Source organism: Babylonia areolata, chromosome 10 (genome assembly GCF_041734735.1).
Source record: "Babylonia areolata isolate BAREFJ2019XMU chromosome 10, ASM4173473v1, whole genome shotgun sequence".
NCBI classification, from domain to species: domain Eukaryota; kingdom Metazoa; phylum Mollusca; class Gastropoda; order Neogastropoda; family Buccinidae; genus Babylonia; species Babylonia areolata.
This window is the reverse complement of record NC_134885.1, coordinates 18,628,528-18,646,641: the sequence shown is the minus strand read 5'-3', so window position 1 is coordinate 18,646,641 and position 18,114 is coordinate 18,628,528. Positions and strand designations below refer to the sequence as shown.

Here is an 18,114-nt window from a genome sequence, read left to right as displayed (position 1 = left end):
GAGACAGACAGACAAACAGAGAGACAGTCAGAGACTGACAGAGAGAAAGAGAGACATCGAGACTGAGACAGAAAGACACAGATAGACAGACACTGTGAGAAAGCGGGAAGGATGGAGGGAGATCAGATTAAGACGATTTATTTATTTAAAGCCAAAGCCCCATATACACAAGGGGTGATAACATAGTTTAACATGTGTCACTATAACAATTTATATGAACACCACAAACACAACCAATCACCACAATTTGGATAAGTGTCTGTCAATCTCAGCTGAAGTGCTCTTTCTAAACACAAAGCTAAAATGTGTACATTATCTTTATCATTCGATGATATCAATAAAGACAGTTAAAGGAAAAAAACAAAACAAACAAACAACAAAAAACAGGGATATGTATGTAATGGCAGGACATTTCAAAACAAAATTAACTTCCCTTTGGATTCCTCATGCATTGGGCATAATTTTGATTAATCTACGGTTTAAAATATGTGTACTTTTAGGCATAATTTTGATTAATCTACGGTTTAAAATATGTGTACTTTTAGACCAGAAATCACAAATATAAATTTGGCCAGCGTATATCGCCGGTGTCTGTTTATGTTACACAAAATGAGATAGACAGAGAGACAGAGACAGACAGACAGACAGGCAGACAGAGTTGAAGAAAGAAAGATGGATGAGAAAAAGCGAGAGAGGTTGGGGGAGGGGGGGGGGGGGGGGGGGAGGGGGACCGGGGTGGGGGGAGAGGGAGGGAAGGGGTTCTCGCAAAGGAACTATTCACCAGCAGGGGGGGGGGGGGGGGGGGGGCAAAGGGACAGAAAGAGCCAGAGAAACAGAAACTGAGGCAGCCAGTCAGTCAACCAGTCAGTCTCAAATGACTGGATAAGTACTTCACCGGGTATCGCTGCCTCAGACAGGAGGAGGCTGGGCGGGTGGGGAGGAAAAAGAGCGCCGGCTGATTGGCACAGCGGGCGAGTCTTTCTCCTTGTAGCACGTGCTACCCGCCCGGCTGTCCACTCGGACACGCCGCCTTTCATATAACCAGTCATCGGCTGTACTGCCGGCGCAGTTTAGTCGGACCCACGAGCCAGGGTACCCGTGCAATCCACCCCACGTTCCTTTCACCCGGGACTGAACGGAGTTCAAGGTCTGCTGGCAGTTTCCAGGGTCCTCATAGAAGGACGGCTTCCATTTGGAACCCCCAGACACACACACACACACACACACACACACACACAAAAGAAGAAGAAGAAAAAAGGGAAAGATTTCCTGCGGTTTTTCTGGACATAATCAGGGATGACGGAGTTATTTCATTGAAGAGGTAGGTGTGAGTGTGTGTATGGCCTGCACTGTGACTTGTTGGCTTTTGGGTGTTTGTATCTGCTTTTTGTTCTTTTTTTTTTTTTTTTTTTTGTTGTTGTTGTTGTTGTTTGTTCGATTCAGCAGCGATTTCTTTTTCTGCCCCTTTTTCCCCTCCTGGTGAATGGACTATGGGGTATTATAACCTATTTCAAAAAATACCAAGCCATAAACTGCTTTACAACAAGCTTTCTTTTTTCAAGCCATATATTGCTTTACATTACGTTTCCTTTTTTCCTTCAAAATTCCATTCACTTGTTCAGCAGCACTTTTTTTTCCCAAATAAAAATATACTGAAAGTGAAAAACAAACAAGTCTGTGTGTGTGTGTAGGAGGGGAGGGTGGGGGTAGCTTTTGCAGAAAGTAACTGGGTAGACAGCGCCATTTCTTTTGTTACAATGTTTGCTGCTTCAGGCCTCCAAAACGGCACGAGTATCTGATCAAATTTAACTCACTCAGTACGGCCAGTCCTCTCTTCTCCTCTACGCAGACCCCTCGGATGTCCAGTGGGTGTCTGAATGACCCAACTTTTAGCTTCCGTCGTCAGAATTGTGGTATTCTCTGTCAACATTCACCTCTTCAGTATAAGAGCCTTCCGCTTGCAATATTTTGATGATGGTAATTGGGGTGAAACGCTGTTAACGTCGTCCCTTTCGCCGTTCGTATGGAGAGAGTTAAAAGTACACGAGAATGAAAAAGAAAAGGAAGAGGCAGGGAGGAAGACCGAACAATAAGCAGGGAAGAGAAAAGCGACTCGAGTCCCGTCCAGTTCCCCGACCAGAGACGGAAGTGCCAGAAGATCAGCTGGAAAGACGGGTGGGAGGGGCGGGTTGGGGGGGGGGGGGGGGGGGGAGGGGCTCACATACTCGTGTGTCATTCGCTTAGCACGTCAGGCAGGCATCGCTGAGAGCGTCGCTCAATTTCCTGACCAACACTGCAGGCGTCAGTGTTTCTCAGGCCTGTCTGACGGGCAGAATATTGTTATGAAATAAAGCGTGGAGCACAGCCATGCAATGAAACAAAAAAATGATTTCCACATTGTCATCATTTTCGTAACTGTTCTTATCGTCCAACACCAACGGGGAAAAGTCTCAAAATAGTGCCATTTCATATCCTGCTTACAAAATGGTGTCACATTCTAATCCCCCCCACACACACACACACACACACACCCATTTTCACACCTGTGGTGAACTATACCAAAGTCAACAGTGCCGGTACAGGACTATAAAGGGAATGACAACCAAACAACAACCAAACAAATGCTGCTTTCGGTACAGGGATTAGTACATACAGCACTATGCATGAGCAGAATCAGAACAAACTGCACCACGGAACTGATGGTCTCTTCCGGTGGGTGGTCTCACGGGGGTCTGACACCGACAGACTTCTACAGACTGAGCCTGGGTGTGGGTGGCTGTGTATGGGGACGGTCAGGATGGACGACGTTGGCGCCAGTGTTTTGATAATTTTGCATTGGCTGGTCAGAAGAATCACTGCATTTATGTTTTTAAACAAAAATGATCAAAACCCTTCACTGTAAGCTCAAGAAAAAGTTTAGAAACCGCATCATCGTCGCTTGAAAACGTATATTTTTTAACCATATTTTTTAATGTAATAAAAACAACCATCAGAAAACGTGCTTTGACATCGTGAAAAATATATTCATTTTAATTACATTGAAATAAACAAAGAAAACATGCTTTGACATCCTGAAAAAAGTAATCGTTTTAATCAACTTCTTAATATTTAGAAGTGTGACCAAATAACGTTTAATTGTATATCAAAGACATTACCACATTTCATTCGCATATTTTGTTGTTGACGAGTGAAGGAAAAAAACCCAATGATTATGTTGCTGGCGAGTGCAGAAAACCAGAATGGCGTGGTTCTAAGCCCTCTGTCCTCATCAACAAGCAGCGGTATCAAGTGGGATTTGTACCGTTACAGTATGGTAGTAAAGGGGTTTATATTACAGCACGGATTTAAGGGATCTGAGACGTTCCGCTGCGGTATTAGAGGGAATTTGAAACGTTACGGCGCAGCATTAAAGGGATCTGTGACGTTCAGGTGCGGCATTAAACGGGATTTGTGGCGTTACAATGCGGCATTAAAGGGGATTTGTGACGTAACAGTGCGGTAATAAACCGGATTTGTGACGTTGTGATGGGGTAATAAAAGGGGTCTGAGACATTACCGTGTAGTATTAAAGGGGATTTGTGACGTATAAAGAGGATTTGTGACGTAACGGTGAGGCAATAAAGGAATTTGAGACGTTTGGGTGCGGTATTGAAGATGTTACAGTGGGCCAAGAATCAACTCTATGCTGCTCTTGGAGCGCTTGACATGCCTGTACTGTCAACTGTCAACCTTCATCCTTCTCATATCTATACAGCTCATCTCTGCCTTTCTCCTTTGGCTTCCTTTTCCGCCATGCTCCCAAGGCTTGGGTTAAGTTAAGCAGACATAGGCAGCAAAGAAGTTGAGGAAAATAGAGGTGATCTAACATAAGAACCTCTAAATTCAATTATGAGTGTCCAGACATGAGGAAACGGACAGCTGATGGCACGTAAACATCTAAACGAAATCAGTTCACAGATTACCGAAATAGAAGCCGTGTAGAACATAAGCCAATCTGTTTGACGAAATATATACACGATGGAACATACCCGCACCCCCACAAAAAAAAAAAAAAAAAAAAAAATCAAAACAAAACAAAACAAACGAAGCAACGCAGAACACGCCTAAGTCAACCTGACAAAATAAAGACACGAGGAAACAGGGCTAGTGGAACAGATTCTCGACAAAAACATGGAACCCCTCATCCTTCCCCCCAAAAAAACACACACACAAAAAAAAAACCAAAAAAACAACCGCACACACAGAAATGCAGATGAAACAGAGACCTGGTGAACACAGAGACGACACAAGACCTTAAAAAAAAAAAAAAAAAAAAAAAAATCCAATTGTTGAAATATGAACGTCAGGGAAGGCCACACTTATGGTACAACAAAATCAAGTGACGGATTATGAACGTGAAAGTGCACCGAGTGTGACGAACATTCCGACAGATGGTGGAGTGGTCACTGACGACAGGCAATGGACTAAATCTTCACGCGCTGCCTGAGACTGCTTTAACTGCTTTCCGGCTTCCACGCTTCTTTACTAACGAATTCTTCATTTTCCATTCAGAGATTTCATCAACAATTGGGTGGATGGGGGATGGGGGGTGAATGTTTATGACGATACAAATGAAAACTATACATTCATTCATTCGTTCATTATCACAATAATTGTAAAACTACACTGCACCACTGGCAGTTGGATACTAGCCAGCTCTATGAAAAATGTATACACTACACACACACACACACACACACACACACATTTCTCTCTGTCTGTCTTTTTGACTCACTTGTGTAAACAAAGTGAGTCTATGTTTTAACCCGGTGTTCGGTTGTCTGTGTGTGTGTGTGTGTCTGTGTGTCCGTGGTAAACTTTAACATTGACATTTTCTCCACAAATACTTTGTCAGTTGACACCAAATTAGGCATAAAAATAGGAAAAATTCAGTTCTTTCCAGTCATCTTGTTTAAAACAATATTGCACCTCTGGGATGGGCACAAAAAACAAAAAAATGAAGCCTAATTATATGCAAACTGCATTTACTGTTATATTTATATCTTTTGTATTCTCTAAACTTGACACTTTGATCTGATATTCTGACCCAACAACAAGAGCAGTCATTATTATCATTTTCTGTTCAGGGAAGTTTTATTTATTTTGCAAACGTTTTTGGTGCAGATAGTATAAAAGGGAAATTACTCTGCAATTAATGCTAGGGGATTTAATTTGCTTTAAACTAATCTTTCTCATCTTAAACATTACATTTTGAAATTATACTCAATACATAAAAAGCTTGGATTTTTTAAAAAGTGTATCACAAGTGAGTCTTGAAAGCCTTGCCTCTCTTGTTTTTTGTTTGTTTGTTTTTGTTTTTGCTGTCTATCTCTCCCTCCCTCCTTCCCTCTGCCTGAACGCAAATGAGCGCTATCAAAACCAGGTCATTTTGACGCTGTCAAATGTTAATAAACACTATCAAGACATTTGAAAAGCATCCAAACTCACACACACACACACGCGCGCGCGCGCGCGCGCGCCTCTGCCCCCCCCCCCCCCCCCCCCAACCCTCCCATTTTTGTGGGGCTTCCAACCTCTTTATTTGCGTGTGTTTGTGTGTGTGTGTGTGTGTGTGTGTGTGTGTGTTAGACAGATAGATAGAGAGAGAGAGAGAGAGTGAGTTCGAGAGAGTTCAGGAGGGGGGAAGGGGAGACTGACGATGACAGACGCCTCAAAATAGAAGTCTGTTCAGAGAGGTACTTCACTGACACGTGCTGTGCCTTGCCACTGGGAGGCGTGGGGGACCAATATACGACACCGAGGGAAGGTCGGTCATGTCTGCTTCCTTCTGGAGCCCAAATTGGGGTCTTGCTTTTGTCTGTGCATGTTATGTAGACATGGTCAAAGTGAGGGTAATGGCACATAAACAGATCCATAGGAGCTGACACTGATATAAAATATATGTTTCTTCTGATTATTATTATTATTATTATTATATGTAGAGTGATGGCCTAGAGGTAACGCGTCCGCCTGATGAATAACGTCAGATGTCTCATTAACAGTGACCACCCACCCGCCTCCTGCTTCGTGTCTGGAGGAGACATCACTTACAATTCACTGGTGTCCCCCCAGCCTCTCCAGGGAAGAAAAACCACAACCCACCGACTTCGTAGTGCTGTGCTGTCAGAGAATAATGATGTTAGATACAAATAAGAATTGTGAAGAAAAAAAGAATCTGAGACTGAAAAATACACTGGAAAAAAAAAAAAAAAACCGAAACAAAGACAAGACAAGAAAAGAAATATGCAAGAACAGCAATAATAATGGTAATGATGATATGAAGATGATGCATAACTTTTGTTCTGCACGATATCAAGGCTCAAAGCGTCTAGAAATAACAGTTTCATATGAATGATCGATCTTCGTTTCTATGCCTGGGGATCTTAAAGTATGCAAAAGAGGTCAAAAGGTAGGGGTGTGTGTGTGTGTGTGTGTGTGTGTGTGTGTGTGTGTGTGTGTGTGTGTGTACACGTCTGTGTACTATGTACATATGAGCAACTATAATTTTGTATTTTACTTAAAACTCAACCATTCCATGGATTCATCCTAACCATTCTCCTCCTGTGACTTGGCGAGAGGAGGAGGGAGAAAGAAGGAACAGGAAGCAGCACGTTTCCTGTAGGGGTTGGTCAGGTCCAACCACTTCAAGAGGCTCGGCCACTCTCTGACGGCCACATGCTATGAATAGAACCCCGCTGCGTCCTGTAACCCTAAAAAATAAAAACAATATAAAAAAAAATTGGGTGTAGGGGAAGGGGGGGGGGGGTATGAGGAGGGTCTAAACGAAAACAAGATTTTCTTGGGAGGGGCGGGGGGTGGGGGGGGGGGGGGGGTGGAGGGGAAGGAGTGAAAAGGGTTGATCAGGAAAATAGCACCAGTGCACAGCTGGAAAACAAGCCTTCTTGCCACACAAAACTAGAGTCCACACAGGGCCAGTGAAAACTGTCTGCCTATCGTCCGTCCGTGTGCCGTGTTGTATCCCCTTCCCCAAGGCCTTTAAAAAATCATTCTTTGTTTTTTTACCATCAGTCCTGACACCTTCCAATCACACAACGGATACCTCTGTGTGTATATGTGTGTGACCCAACTGCTGCTGTTGTGATTCTGTTCTCTTGACACCACCGATCTCTTCGTCTGGTATTGATAAGACATGTTGCTGGTGTGTATGTGAAGGTGAGAGGGCGGCTTCATCTTTTTTTCATTTTCTTTTTTTTCAGGGGGAACAATTTATCCATTTTTAAATAGGATGGTGGGGGTGTTTGACTGAAAACAGTGGTTTAGGAGGGGATTTAATGGGAGGGGAGGGGAACGGGGCATCCTGTATCTTTCTAGCTGAGGAATGTGTAATACACAACATGATGCACGATTTATTCGCTGGTTGCAAATATGTCTGTCAGAGAATAGTTTCTTTGTTTCTTCAGTTACTTGTTGATTCATTTCTGTTTGTGGTATTCATTCATTTTTTTATGTATTTCGGCTCTTCATTTATTATTTCATTTTAATTCAGGTCACCCATCCATCCATCCAATAGGAGGAGTTTGTATTACACTCCATGTTTGGTGATACATATACTTACCATGTCAAACTGATGCAAACTAGGCCTATCGGTTTGCTCTGCTTGGCCAAATTTCGCGCGACTAACAGTGAAAAGACGCCCCTTCTTGCCCGGTCCGCTCGTAGCCAATCAAACGCCTCTAAAAGCTATAAGCGCTGAATCATTCCGTGGCCATCGAAGAAAATGCCCCATGAGAACCACGGCGGAGACGCGGGGACGGACGGGCGGGCATTCGAGTTTGACATGGTAAGTATATGTATCACCAAACATGGAGTATACTGTACCATGTCAAACTGATGCAGAATTTAAAGCAAATGGAGGAGGGCAACACCTACTGGTTCGTATGGGGAGCCCTTGTAACCGAGACGGCAGTGTTAGCCGCGACAAAGGAAATCCCCTTGGAACCGTCAGCCCTGGTCATACGGAAATCCCAGAGGTAGAAGTTGATGAAGGGATTCTCAGACCGCCAGAAAGCTGCCTCCAAGACATGCTGCAGTGGCACTGAGTGCTGGAAAGCAACCAAAGTAGCTATGGCCCGCACTTCGTGTGCTCTGGGATTAAGACAACTGACATCCTTGTGTGCATGAGAGTAGGCTGTACGAATGACTTAGGAAACCCAGCGGGAAATGGTGCCTGCAGCGATGTCTTTCTTGTAATTCTCATTGAGGGAGATGAGAAGACGCCTCTGAGAAGAACGCCTATGGCGAGACCTATCCCAATAGCATTTGAGACACCGAACAGGGCAGAGATGCCTATCCTCATCATCTTTGGCAAGAATATCAGACAAAGGTCTGACCCTCAGAGAGGGGGAAGGGACCTCGGGGTCTTGGTTCTTAGCCAGAAACTCTGGAAGGAAACGAAGAGTGATGGAACCATCTCTGTGGAAGGCCAGATATTGTGGCATTCAACTAAGACCATGAATCTCGCTTCTACGATGGCCTGTGGCCAGCAACAGAAGGAAAGTGGTCTTGAGGGTGAGCAAGTCAAAAGGAATAGTCCCCAATGGCTCAAAGGGCTGTTTTCGAATGAAATCCAGCACCAGGAACAAGTCCCAGAGAAGCACTTCTGGGATTCCTAGCTTCCTTCAGAGAGGCGCCCCTAGCCACCTCTCTGAGCAGGAAATCCGCTTCAAAGGCGGGACCACCTAGCTGTCTGATTGTGGTACAGATGGCAGACATGTACCCTCGCACAGAACTAGCAGACAGGTTGAGAACTGAGGAGCAGTGAGCCAGAAAGTTGGCCAGCTGCATGCTCGTAGGGTTAGTAGGGGGAATGTTCTGAGCTGCACACCACCGCAACCATTTCTTCCAGCGAAAGTCATACAAAGTCTTCGTTCACTCCCTCCTTGCTTTGGTGACTATGGAGAGAAGGTCAGAGGAGGCACCCCCCTGGGTCAGCGCTGCCGACACAGAGGCCGACCGAGGGGTGGAAGACTTCAATGGTGATGCTGACAGTTCCGACCGCACAGCAGCCACGCGTGCAGGTGGAGCAGTTGAGGATTGGAGTGAGGAATGCCCGAACGAGGCTGCCTCAGCAGATGAGGTTTGGTTTCCAGTTCCAGGGGTGGAACATGTGTCAGGGACTGAAGGACCGGAAACCAGGGCTGGGCTGGCCATTTTGGCGCAATGAGGATCAGCTGCGGACGTTCCAACCTGGCTTTCCGTATCACCTTGGAAAGGGAGGAAACGCGTAGGCAATCAGACTGCTCCAGTCTAGACAGAGAGCATCCACTGCCCACGCTTCTGGGTCGGCGACCGGAGAGACGTAAGTGGGAAGTCTCTTGTTGAACTTTGTCGCAAAAAGGTCCACCATCGGCTGGAACCACCGTTCCCACACCCCCTGAAGGGTGTCCTTGTCCAGGGTCCACTCTGTGTGGATGACACTCTTGGACCTGCTGAGAGCATCTGCCAAGATGTTGTCTTTTCCTGATATGTGTCTCGCTGAAAGTGCAATGCCCTTGCTGTGGCACCAACGGAGGAGAGCCTCGGTCCGCAGGGAGAGGTCTGCTGAGTGCGCTCCCCCCCCCCCCCCTTTGTTCACGTAACATGCGACCGTCGTATTATCCGTGAACAAGCGGATGGTCTTGCCAGTGGCCTCCCCCATGAAGTGCAGGAGAGCCCTGCGAACTGCCTCCAGTTCCAGAACATTGATGTGGCATAGGCGCTCCTCCAGGAACCAAGTCCCTGCTGCATGGAGTGAGTCCATGTGGGCTCCCCAGCCCAGGGAGGAGGCGTCTGTAAATAGTGCCACCTGAAGAGTAGGTGGGGCTATGGGCACCCCCTGTGTCCGAAGAGGGGTGTTAACCACTCTGATGTCACCTCGAGGAACCACTCGCCCAGACATATCAGGGTATCCCATGGCTGAGTGCTCTGGGACCACCGTAACCTGAGTGCCCTCTGAAGAGGGCGTTGAGAACCCTGACCAGGGGAATGAGAGGTGCCATGGACTCCATCATGCCCAGGAGGGAAGAAAGTGTCCGCGCTGTTGCTTGGGAGGAACGGCGCAAGTGGCTGAGGAGGCCTGCCAGACTGTCCCATCGATCTGGCGTCGGAGAGACTATCATAGACCGCGTGTCGAATCTCATCCCTAAGAAGTCGAAGGACTGACTCGGGGACAGATCGCATTTCTCCTGGTTCGTGATGAAGCCTAGTTGGGAGCAAAGGTCTAGAAGTCTGGCTGTATGACTCTGGCACAGGGCCTGTGACTGGGCCAGAATAATCCAGTCGTCCAGGTACACACAGAGACGAATAGATTCCAACCGGACGATGGACACCAATTCCCACACCACCTTGGTAAACAGGAAAGGGGCAAGGGACAGACCAAATGGGAGGGCCAAGAACTGGAACACCTTGTCCCTCCACACGAACCTCAGGTACCGACGGGATGCCGGATGGATGAGGATATGAAAATAAGCATCTTTCAGATCGATGGAGGTAACCCAATCGCCCCGTTGAATGGTCTCCCGAATCTGTGCCTGTGTGTCCATCTTGAATTTGATTTTGGGGAGGAATTTGTTGAGGGGGGACAAGTCCAAGACTGGTCTCCCCCCTCCAGAGACCTTTGGAATCACAAACAACCGGCCGTAAAAACCGGGGCCCGGGTCTGAGAGTTGAGATATTGCCCCTATGAGGAGCAGGTGCGATATCTCTTTCTCTAAGATGCTCTCCTGCTCCGTCGAGCTGGGCACATAAGGAGGAGGAGTGGATCTTAGAGGGGGGCGGTCCTCCGCCCAAGGCAGCATGTATCCCGACCCTAGCACCGATACAATCCAGTCGTTGAGTCCCAGAGCATGCCACTGATGTGCATGCCGGGACAAGTTTCCTACTTGGAGGGGCTGAATGACTCGCGGTGCTGAATCGGGGCCCAGTCATTGGGGGTGCTGCCATCTGGCCTTGGGCATGGCCGGTCGGCTTGGACGGACATGAGAAGGAGGGATGGAAGCAGCACCCCTGACAGTGCGGGATGGCTTATTAAGCCATTCCTGCACCATTTCTGGCACTCTGAGTCGCCTTGTGGTTCTGGAGTAGTCACATGGCCGAAGGAGGGTCAAGGGCAACAAAGTTGCCTGAGGGACTGATTCGGCATGCGTGACCCTATTGGGGAGGGTCAGTTCGAGCTCGGCAAAGTCCGAGTTTGGTTCAGGCTGGTCCCTAGGGAGGCGTGGGCTCAATCTGTCCCCCTGGGATGGGGGCGAAGGGTGCTCATCCGCTTGTTCGTCCTCATCCGAAGACAGGGGCTCCCACTCATGTTCGCAGTCCATCCCCTGCTGGGCGCCATCCCAAGTGGATGTACCCACTGGGGCGTCCTGTGAGCTGTGGTCAGCCCAGCGGGATGAGCTGGGACGATCCCGAGCAGGGACCATGGTCGCAGCTGTTATGTCCTTGACACCTGAAGCGGGTGGGGAGTGTGTGGACCGTAGGTCCAACCATGCTTGGGATGGTGGGTGCCACACCTTCTCAGAGAGGGCGTCCCTGGACGCCAGAGGGACCCACAAGTGCTGTGAGGGGATAAACACCCACTCATCTCCCTGTAGGACCGAGGGCTGGGTAGGTGGGAACTGCAGGCTCCCACGGGCTGAGCGGGGCCCCTCGGCAGCCGTCGGTCCTGAAAAGGAAGCCGTTGTGACCGTGGAGGTCACCTGTGGGTTGACAGAGCACCGATTTGAGGATGGAGTGGCAATATTGGTCGAGGAGCTCGACCTGCCTGACAAGAAGTCAATCCCACTTGTCGGGGTTGTGTGTGCCACCCTGTGAGCCGTGTTGGGTTCGGTCCGGTGGGGAGCAGACAAGGGGTTGGTCCCTGGTCCTCCCAGCAACCCAGCATACACCATAGGTGCGCCCCAGTACAGGTAGAATGGGGGTAACCACCCGTGGGCACCAGCCATCCTGTGACCCCAACCCCAAGGGTCACTGGCGCCTTGACCTCGATGAAGGGAAAAACCTGGCCAAGTCGGAGGGAGGTCAGGTCCGACTTGGGCGTCAGATCCGCCCAAAGACGAGCTGTCTGACTGCCCGGAACCGCCTGACACGCGCGGACCTCCCCCCCCCCCCCCCCCCCGGAACCAAATTTTTCTCTCCCCCAGGAGAAGGGGAAGGGGGGTCGACCAAGAAGGGAGGAGGGGGAACAGCACTGGGGCCCCTGAGGGCCGTCTCCGTGTGGGGACCCGGGTAACGGCGGGGGGCGGCCTCCCCTTGGGAGTTCACACCCAGCCGCGAGTCCCCACCACCAAGAGAGGACTTGCAACTCCCCCCTCTACCTGCCTCGCGCTGAGACACCTCGGGAGGCGACGCTCGTATCCCTTTCCCCCCAGTCCCCTTCATGACCGTTTTACTGGTATGAGCGTCGCCTCCTCGATCAGCGTCTAAAGACGCATCGCCGCGGTCCCTATCGGGAGGAATCATGAGCTCCGGGCCTGGGAGTCTCTTGCCGAGTCTCAGTCCCAGCATCATGATCCCTGCCTTCATAGGATGGCATACGAGGCATGGTACCTGCGCGTAGGCACCCAGCGAAAATCCGATCCCCAACAGAAAAAAGGAAAGACAGGATCGACTTAGAGGTAGAAAAAAACGAACGAATCGAGGGGGCCGAGTCGAAACGAGTACACAGAATGTAAGAATAATATACAGACAAGCCGCATGCAGCAAAATAAGGCCAAATGAATACGCTTAATAGCCAAAAAAAGCGTAAGACGAGACAGAGCGAAAACCTGACAAGATGGCGTGGAGAGCCTTGGCCAAATGAATGATTCAGCGCTTATAGCTTTCAGAGGCGTTTGATTGGCTAAGAGCGGACCGGGCAAGAAGGGGCGTCTTTTCACTGTTAGCCGCGCGAAATTTGGCCAAGCACAGCAAACCAATAGGCCTAGTTTGCATCAGTTTGACATGGTACAGTATATGACACCAAACAATTATTTGTCTATGTATTTTATCTGTGTATCTATCTATTCATTCATTCATTTCATACAAGAAATAACAGGACAGGTTCCCACTGGCACTGCCATGAGGCGGCCGACCGTTCTCGAAGAACGTAGGAATATTGCATTTTTACACAGAAAACATGGATTGTGAGACTAACCAGACTTGCAAGCCAATGGGGGCCGCCATAGTAAAACAGCCACTCAGACTGTAAGTGTCATCATTTACAGAACAACAATGATAATAAGACATTTCCATGTCAGATAAAACCGCCTGTCGCGGAAACACAGCATGGCTAACTAGTTAAGTTACCGGTCGCGGGAAGGAACAAATCTGAAATCTCTTGGCTGTCTGACACAACTGACCCGCCATGGAACAGACAATCGATTCTTTCTTTCTTTTCTTCATCATCTTCTTCCCCCCCCCCCCCCCCGCCTCTCTCTCTCTTTCTTCTTCGTTTTCTTCTGTGAGACTACAAGGAAATGTGAATACATGATTACGAACACACACACACACACACACCAAGGAAACTGACATAAACTTACAGTTGGGCCAACAGCTGAGACAGAGCTGTATTATCAATGTTTTCTCCACTGCAAAATTTGATTATATTCATCTACAGCTTAGTCTCTTGTGAAGGCCTATGAATCTCAAACTATGGTGCAAGACTGCACTGACAATTAGTGCCGAAGCCTTGGGAGCTAGCTGGCCTTTGGGGACCATCCCTACGCCGACTTTCCCAAAGCCCTCTTGGCCGAGAGAGTGGGGATGTAACTTGGGCTTTCCACTTTTATCAGATTCTTTGCTTTTCTGATAGTTGACTACCACACACAGATACACACACACACACACACACACACACACACACACACACACACACACACACACATACATACATACACATATACACATTGCTGTTCTGATAGTTGACTATCTCACACAGACACACACACACACACGTATATATGTACGTATCTATAGATAGATAGATAGATATGATGGAGTCTCCTGTCGGTCCGACGAATGAGTAGGCAGGCAGGCTTCACTGTCGGTGTGTGTCCTCATATGGGAGAAGAGGCCGATTCTGGATGCGCAGCACTTCCCACAGGTGTTGCAAGGGAAAACGTCCCCAGAAGTTGACCCTGCTTCCTTCGCTCACGCTTTTCCTTAATGGCCAGCGTTCTCTTGTCTTCAAACGTCTTTATGCCACAAGAACACAACATCCTCCAGCGAGAGCGGTCAAGGGCATCAGTTTCCCAGGAAGCGATGTATATGTCACAGGCTTTGAAGTTTGTCTTCGAGGTGTCCTTGAAGCGCTTGCAGGGTCTTCCAAGTTCACGGTGGCCTTCCTTCAGCTGGCCATACAAAAGGATCTTCGGGATCCTGCTGTCTGTCATGCGGACAACGTGTCCTGTCCAGCGTAGCTGGCACTGGATCAGTAGGCTTTCGATGCTGGGCAGGCCGCTCCTCTCTAGGACCTGGAGGTTGGAGACCCTGTCTTGCCACTTTATGCCGAGGATCTTTCGTAGGCATCTCTGGTGAAACTGCTCAAGTTGTTGAATGTGACAGCGATACGTCGCCTATGTTTCACAGCAGTACAACAACGTGGTCAGCACAACAGCTCTGTAGGTTTTGATTTTGGTGCTGAGCCATATATATATATATATATGTATGTATGTATGTATGTATATATATATATATATATATAAAAGATAAAAAAAAGAAAATTTCTAACAGAAGGTTTGGGACACTGGAGCTCACCGCAAAGTAATCGTCAGGCGAACATAATATAGGAAGAGGCGTCAAGACATGCGGGCTGATCCATACATGCTACACCACATCTGCTGTTAAAAAAAAAAAGAAGCATACGCCTGACTTTCGCATCAATCCAAAGGCGCCAGTCAGGCCTTAAGGCAAATTAACCGAATAAGAAAAAAACAAAATAAAATAAATGGATCACGGTCAGCGAACCTGTTAACAGTCACGCACGCGTGTATACACAAGCGTGCAAATGACACACACACACACACACACACACGCACGCACGCACGCACGCACGCACGCACACACACCTATTGAAACAATTTGCTCCATCTAAATAACCCAGTAAATCCAAATGACCCCAATAACGCCAGATTATGTTCCGGGTGGTTTTACATCTTCCAAAGTAAGTTTATCCAGTAATGAGCGTAAACGAGGGCTATTTTGCTAGGTGGAAGTCTTCAGGCTGTTAACAGGTTTGGCTAGCGAGTCGTTGACATTTACCTAGAAAGCCAAGTTGTTTGGAAATGTGACGTCGTGTGTTTCCTGTGGACATTGGAGGAAAACAAAGTGGTGCGGTTCTCAACCCTCAATCAAAATACAGGTTGTTAAGAAAAGCATCAACCAAACCTCCATTAACACATACTGAACTTTGCAACCACACACACACACACACACACAGAGAGAGAGAGAGAGAGAGAGAGAGAGAGAGAGAGAGAGAGAGAGAGAGACTCATATATACATGTACACCTGAGATGAATAAAAATCTCTCTTCCTCTCTCTCTCTCTCTCTCTCTCTCTCTCTCTCGCTCGCTCTCTCTCTCTTGGAGAGGATTCAAATGAATCCCTCAACTCCGGTTTCTTTGGTGGAAGGGTTCAAATCATCAAATATTCAACATCATGATAGTTGAGGAAAACAAAAGTCTGTATAACAACGTCTTTGTTGACTGGTCGGCACTACGCTTCTGCGACATTCTCTTTGATTCCAATTCATAAGATACTAGTGTACGCATGAGACCCTCCCAAGTCTGTCTATATATATATATATATATATATATATATATATATATATATATATATATATATATATATATATATATGAAAATGAAAAAGAACTGCAAAAATTCTTCTTGATGATTTGAGGTGGTGGTCATACCTCCACGCATGTTTTCTCTTCATTTCCGGTCTCGTCATTTTTTATGTATCCATTTATTTTATTTATAGTTTTTTATCACTCATTTGTTGATCCCAGGTTCAAAGCTCTTATCTAATCATTTGTTTTATCACAAAACGGCTCGTAGCATGCGCACTTTGTTTCTGGTGTTTGTGATTGTGGAGCGTGGGTTTGCTCTCACGTGCATGACAGTGTTTCAACCAGTTGAGAAGGCGGGAAAGTATCTGAAATTTTTTCACGTGGATTTTTTTTCTGCGTTCGTAAGCTGCAACTCCCACGTTCTCTCGTATCAAAGAGGGGGCCTTTACGTGTATTACGTTTTTACCACGCCGTTAAGGCAGCTATACACCGTTTTCAGGGGATGCTGGCATTTCCATAACCCGCCGAACACCGACATGGATTATGTGATCTTTGCCATGCATATTGGATCGTCTGCTCACACTCAAGGGGAGGAAGGGTAAGACAATAACAGGTCTGCACATCCCCGTGCTGAATTAGATAGTCCAGGACAGATACAAAAATGGTCAAAATGTCTGCAACAAAACCGTTCTTTTCACGATAAAATAGAATAAATCATACTGATCACGCTGATATAAACTTGACCGCTGTAGGTGGGCGGGAACATGATTAGATTTTGATTTTTAATAATTATTTCTCACACATTTGGCCATGAGAGAGCGCCTTGCAAAGATCTGCAAGGCATGAGCAAGCGAGGGTTACGCAAGCGCAGTATAAGGGGTCGCCAGAGGAAAGTGTTTAGCGCGGTACAGTACTTGTGGTTGACTGCTGCCGCGCTGATGCTGTCCAATACATCCGTTAGTAGGTCACTGCGGCAGATGACAGATACCGTACAGAAAATAAGAGAACTCGTTGGGGTCAAAAGAAAACAAAATTTTTAATTTCATCTTTACATACTAAATTGGTAGAAAACGCAAGTTTGCTTTTATGAATGTTTTACAGTTTCTTACCAGTCCTGACATTTCATAAAGAATTAAATCGGTATTATACCGACTGCAAAGGTGAATTTACGAAGGCAGCACGGGATCATTTAGTTCGCAAGAACAATTATGTTGACATTTTACGCAATGCACACCTTGGGAATACTTCATGCTCTTCTTATTAACGTGTAGTATATGAATATCTCAATACCTGTTAACTAGGTTTGTTTCAATGAACATTGTCGGAGCACTGTCCAGACAATTAATTCAGAAAGCATAGAAGGCAGATGATGGCAAAATCGACCAACATGTCTTGATGTAAAAAGAACGGTATGAAATATATATATTTCTTTGGAAACGAAGCGCTATTTGCAAATGTGACTTACGAACCCAGGCGCAGTAGACACGTTGGTTTATCATGGGAAAGAAAATGTATCTGGCTGGAGTATGAAGGTGGCAAAATGAAGTGCATCAGATAGTCATGAAGAGCAAAGACAGCCTGGAAAACGAAAATGGGTCAGTCTCCAGAACTTTGTTGGAAATGGGGGTCTCTCAGTCTGATTCAGTATAAACATGTGTTTACAATGATTACTCAAATGTTTCACATGTTATCAGGATTGCAATTCATTAGAGAAATGTCTGCAACAATTTTGTGAGAATATGGTTTGTTCTTGTGTCTTAAATGTGTTGAAAATTATTAAAAACATCCAAAATTTCGGCGCCATTTTGTGACATGGCAATGTGTCTAAACATGAAGTGGTCAGAAACAAATAAGTACAAACCTGATTAAAATCCAGTACATACAGACCTGATCTATATTCATTCGTTGTGATAATAAAATATTGATCATCGGTAAAAATGGTACATTAAGTTTGAAATATTACGCAAAAAACTCCGCGTGACAGACGTAAACAACCCGTTCCTCTTGACGTATTTTTATTCATTCAAAGGCAAGCACATTCATGAACACACTACAGGTTCTTTACTTGCAACAGGTGGTCAACACATCTACCTTCTGCAGCACATACACTCATTTTCTGAAAAAAAAAGTCTATTCAACTATTTAAATGCAATCGACGTCGCATATTAATTTTCAGTTCCGCTTTTCTGTGTTACTTCTGTGCATGTAAACGACCCAATAAAAATATACATGTAAACAAAATTAGAACTGTTTCCACATAAATCATGCGGATTCATCGTGGGAAAGCGTAAATCGGTTTGACAAACACCCTT

At 46.5% G+C, this 18,114-nt stretch overlaps 2 protein-coding genes across 2 annotated transcripts in view; one reads left to right on the top strand and one right to left on the bottom strand.

The window, feature by feature from the left end:
• LOC143286854 (ER membrane protein complex subunit 10-like) overlaps positions 1-18,114 on the bottom strand; it is an 88,258-nt gene that overhangs the window by 36,384 nt on the left and 33,760 nt on the right. The window lies entirely within an intron of this gene.
• The window catches only part of LOC143286476 (allatostatin-A receptor-like), a 30,225-nt gene continuing 19,043 nt past the window's right edge, over positions 6,933-18,114 (top strand). The window contains exon 1 of the mRNA XM_076594053.1: positions 6,933-7,212. The gene's annotated coding sequence lies outside the window, so the exon portion shown is untranslated. The remainder of the gene's footprint in view (positions 7,213-18,114) is intronic.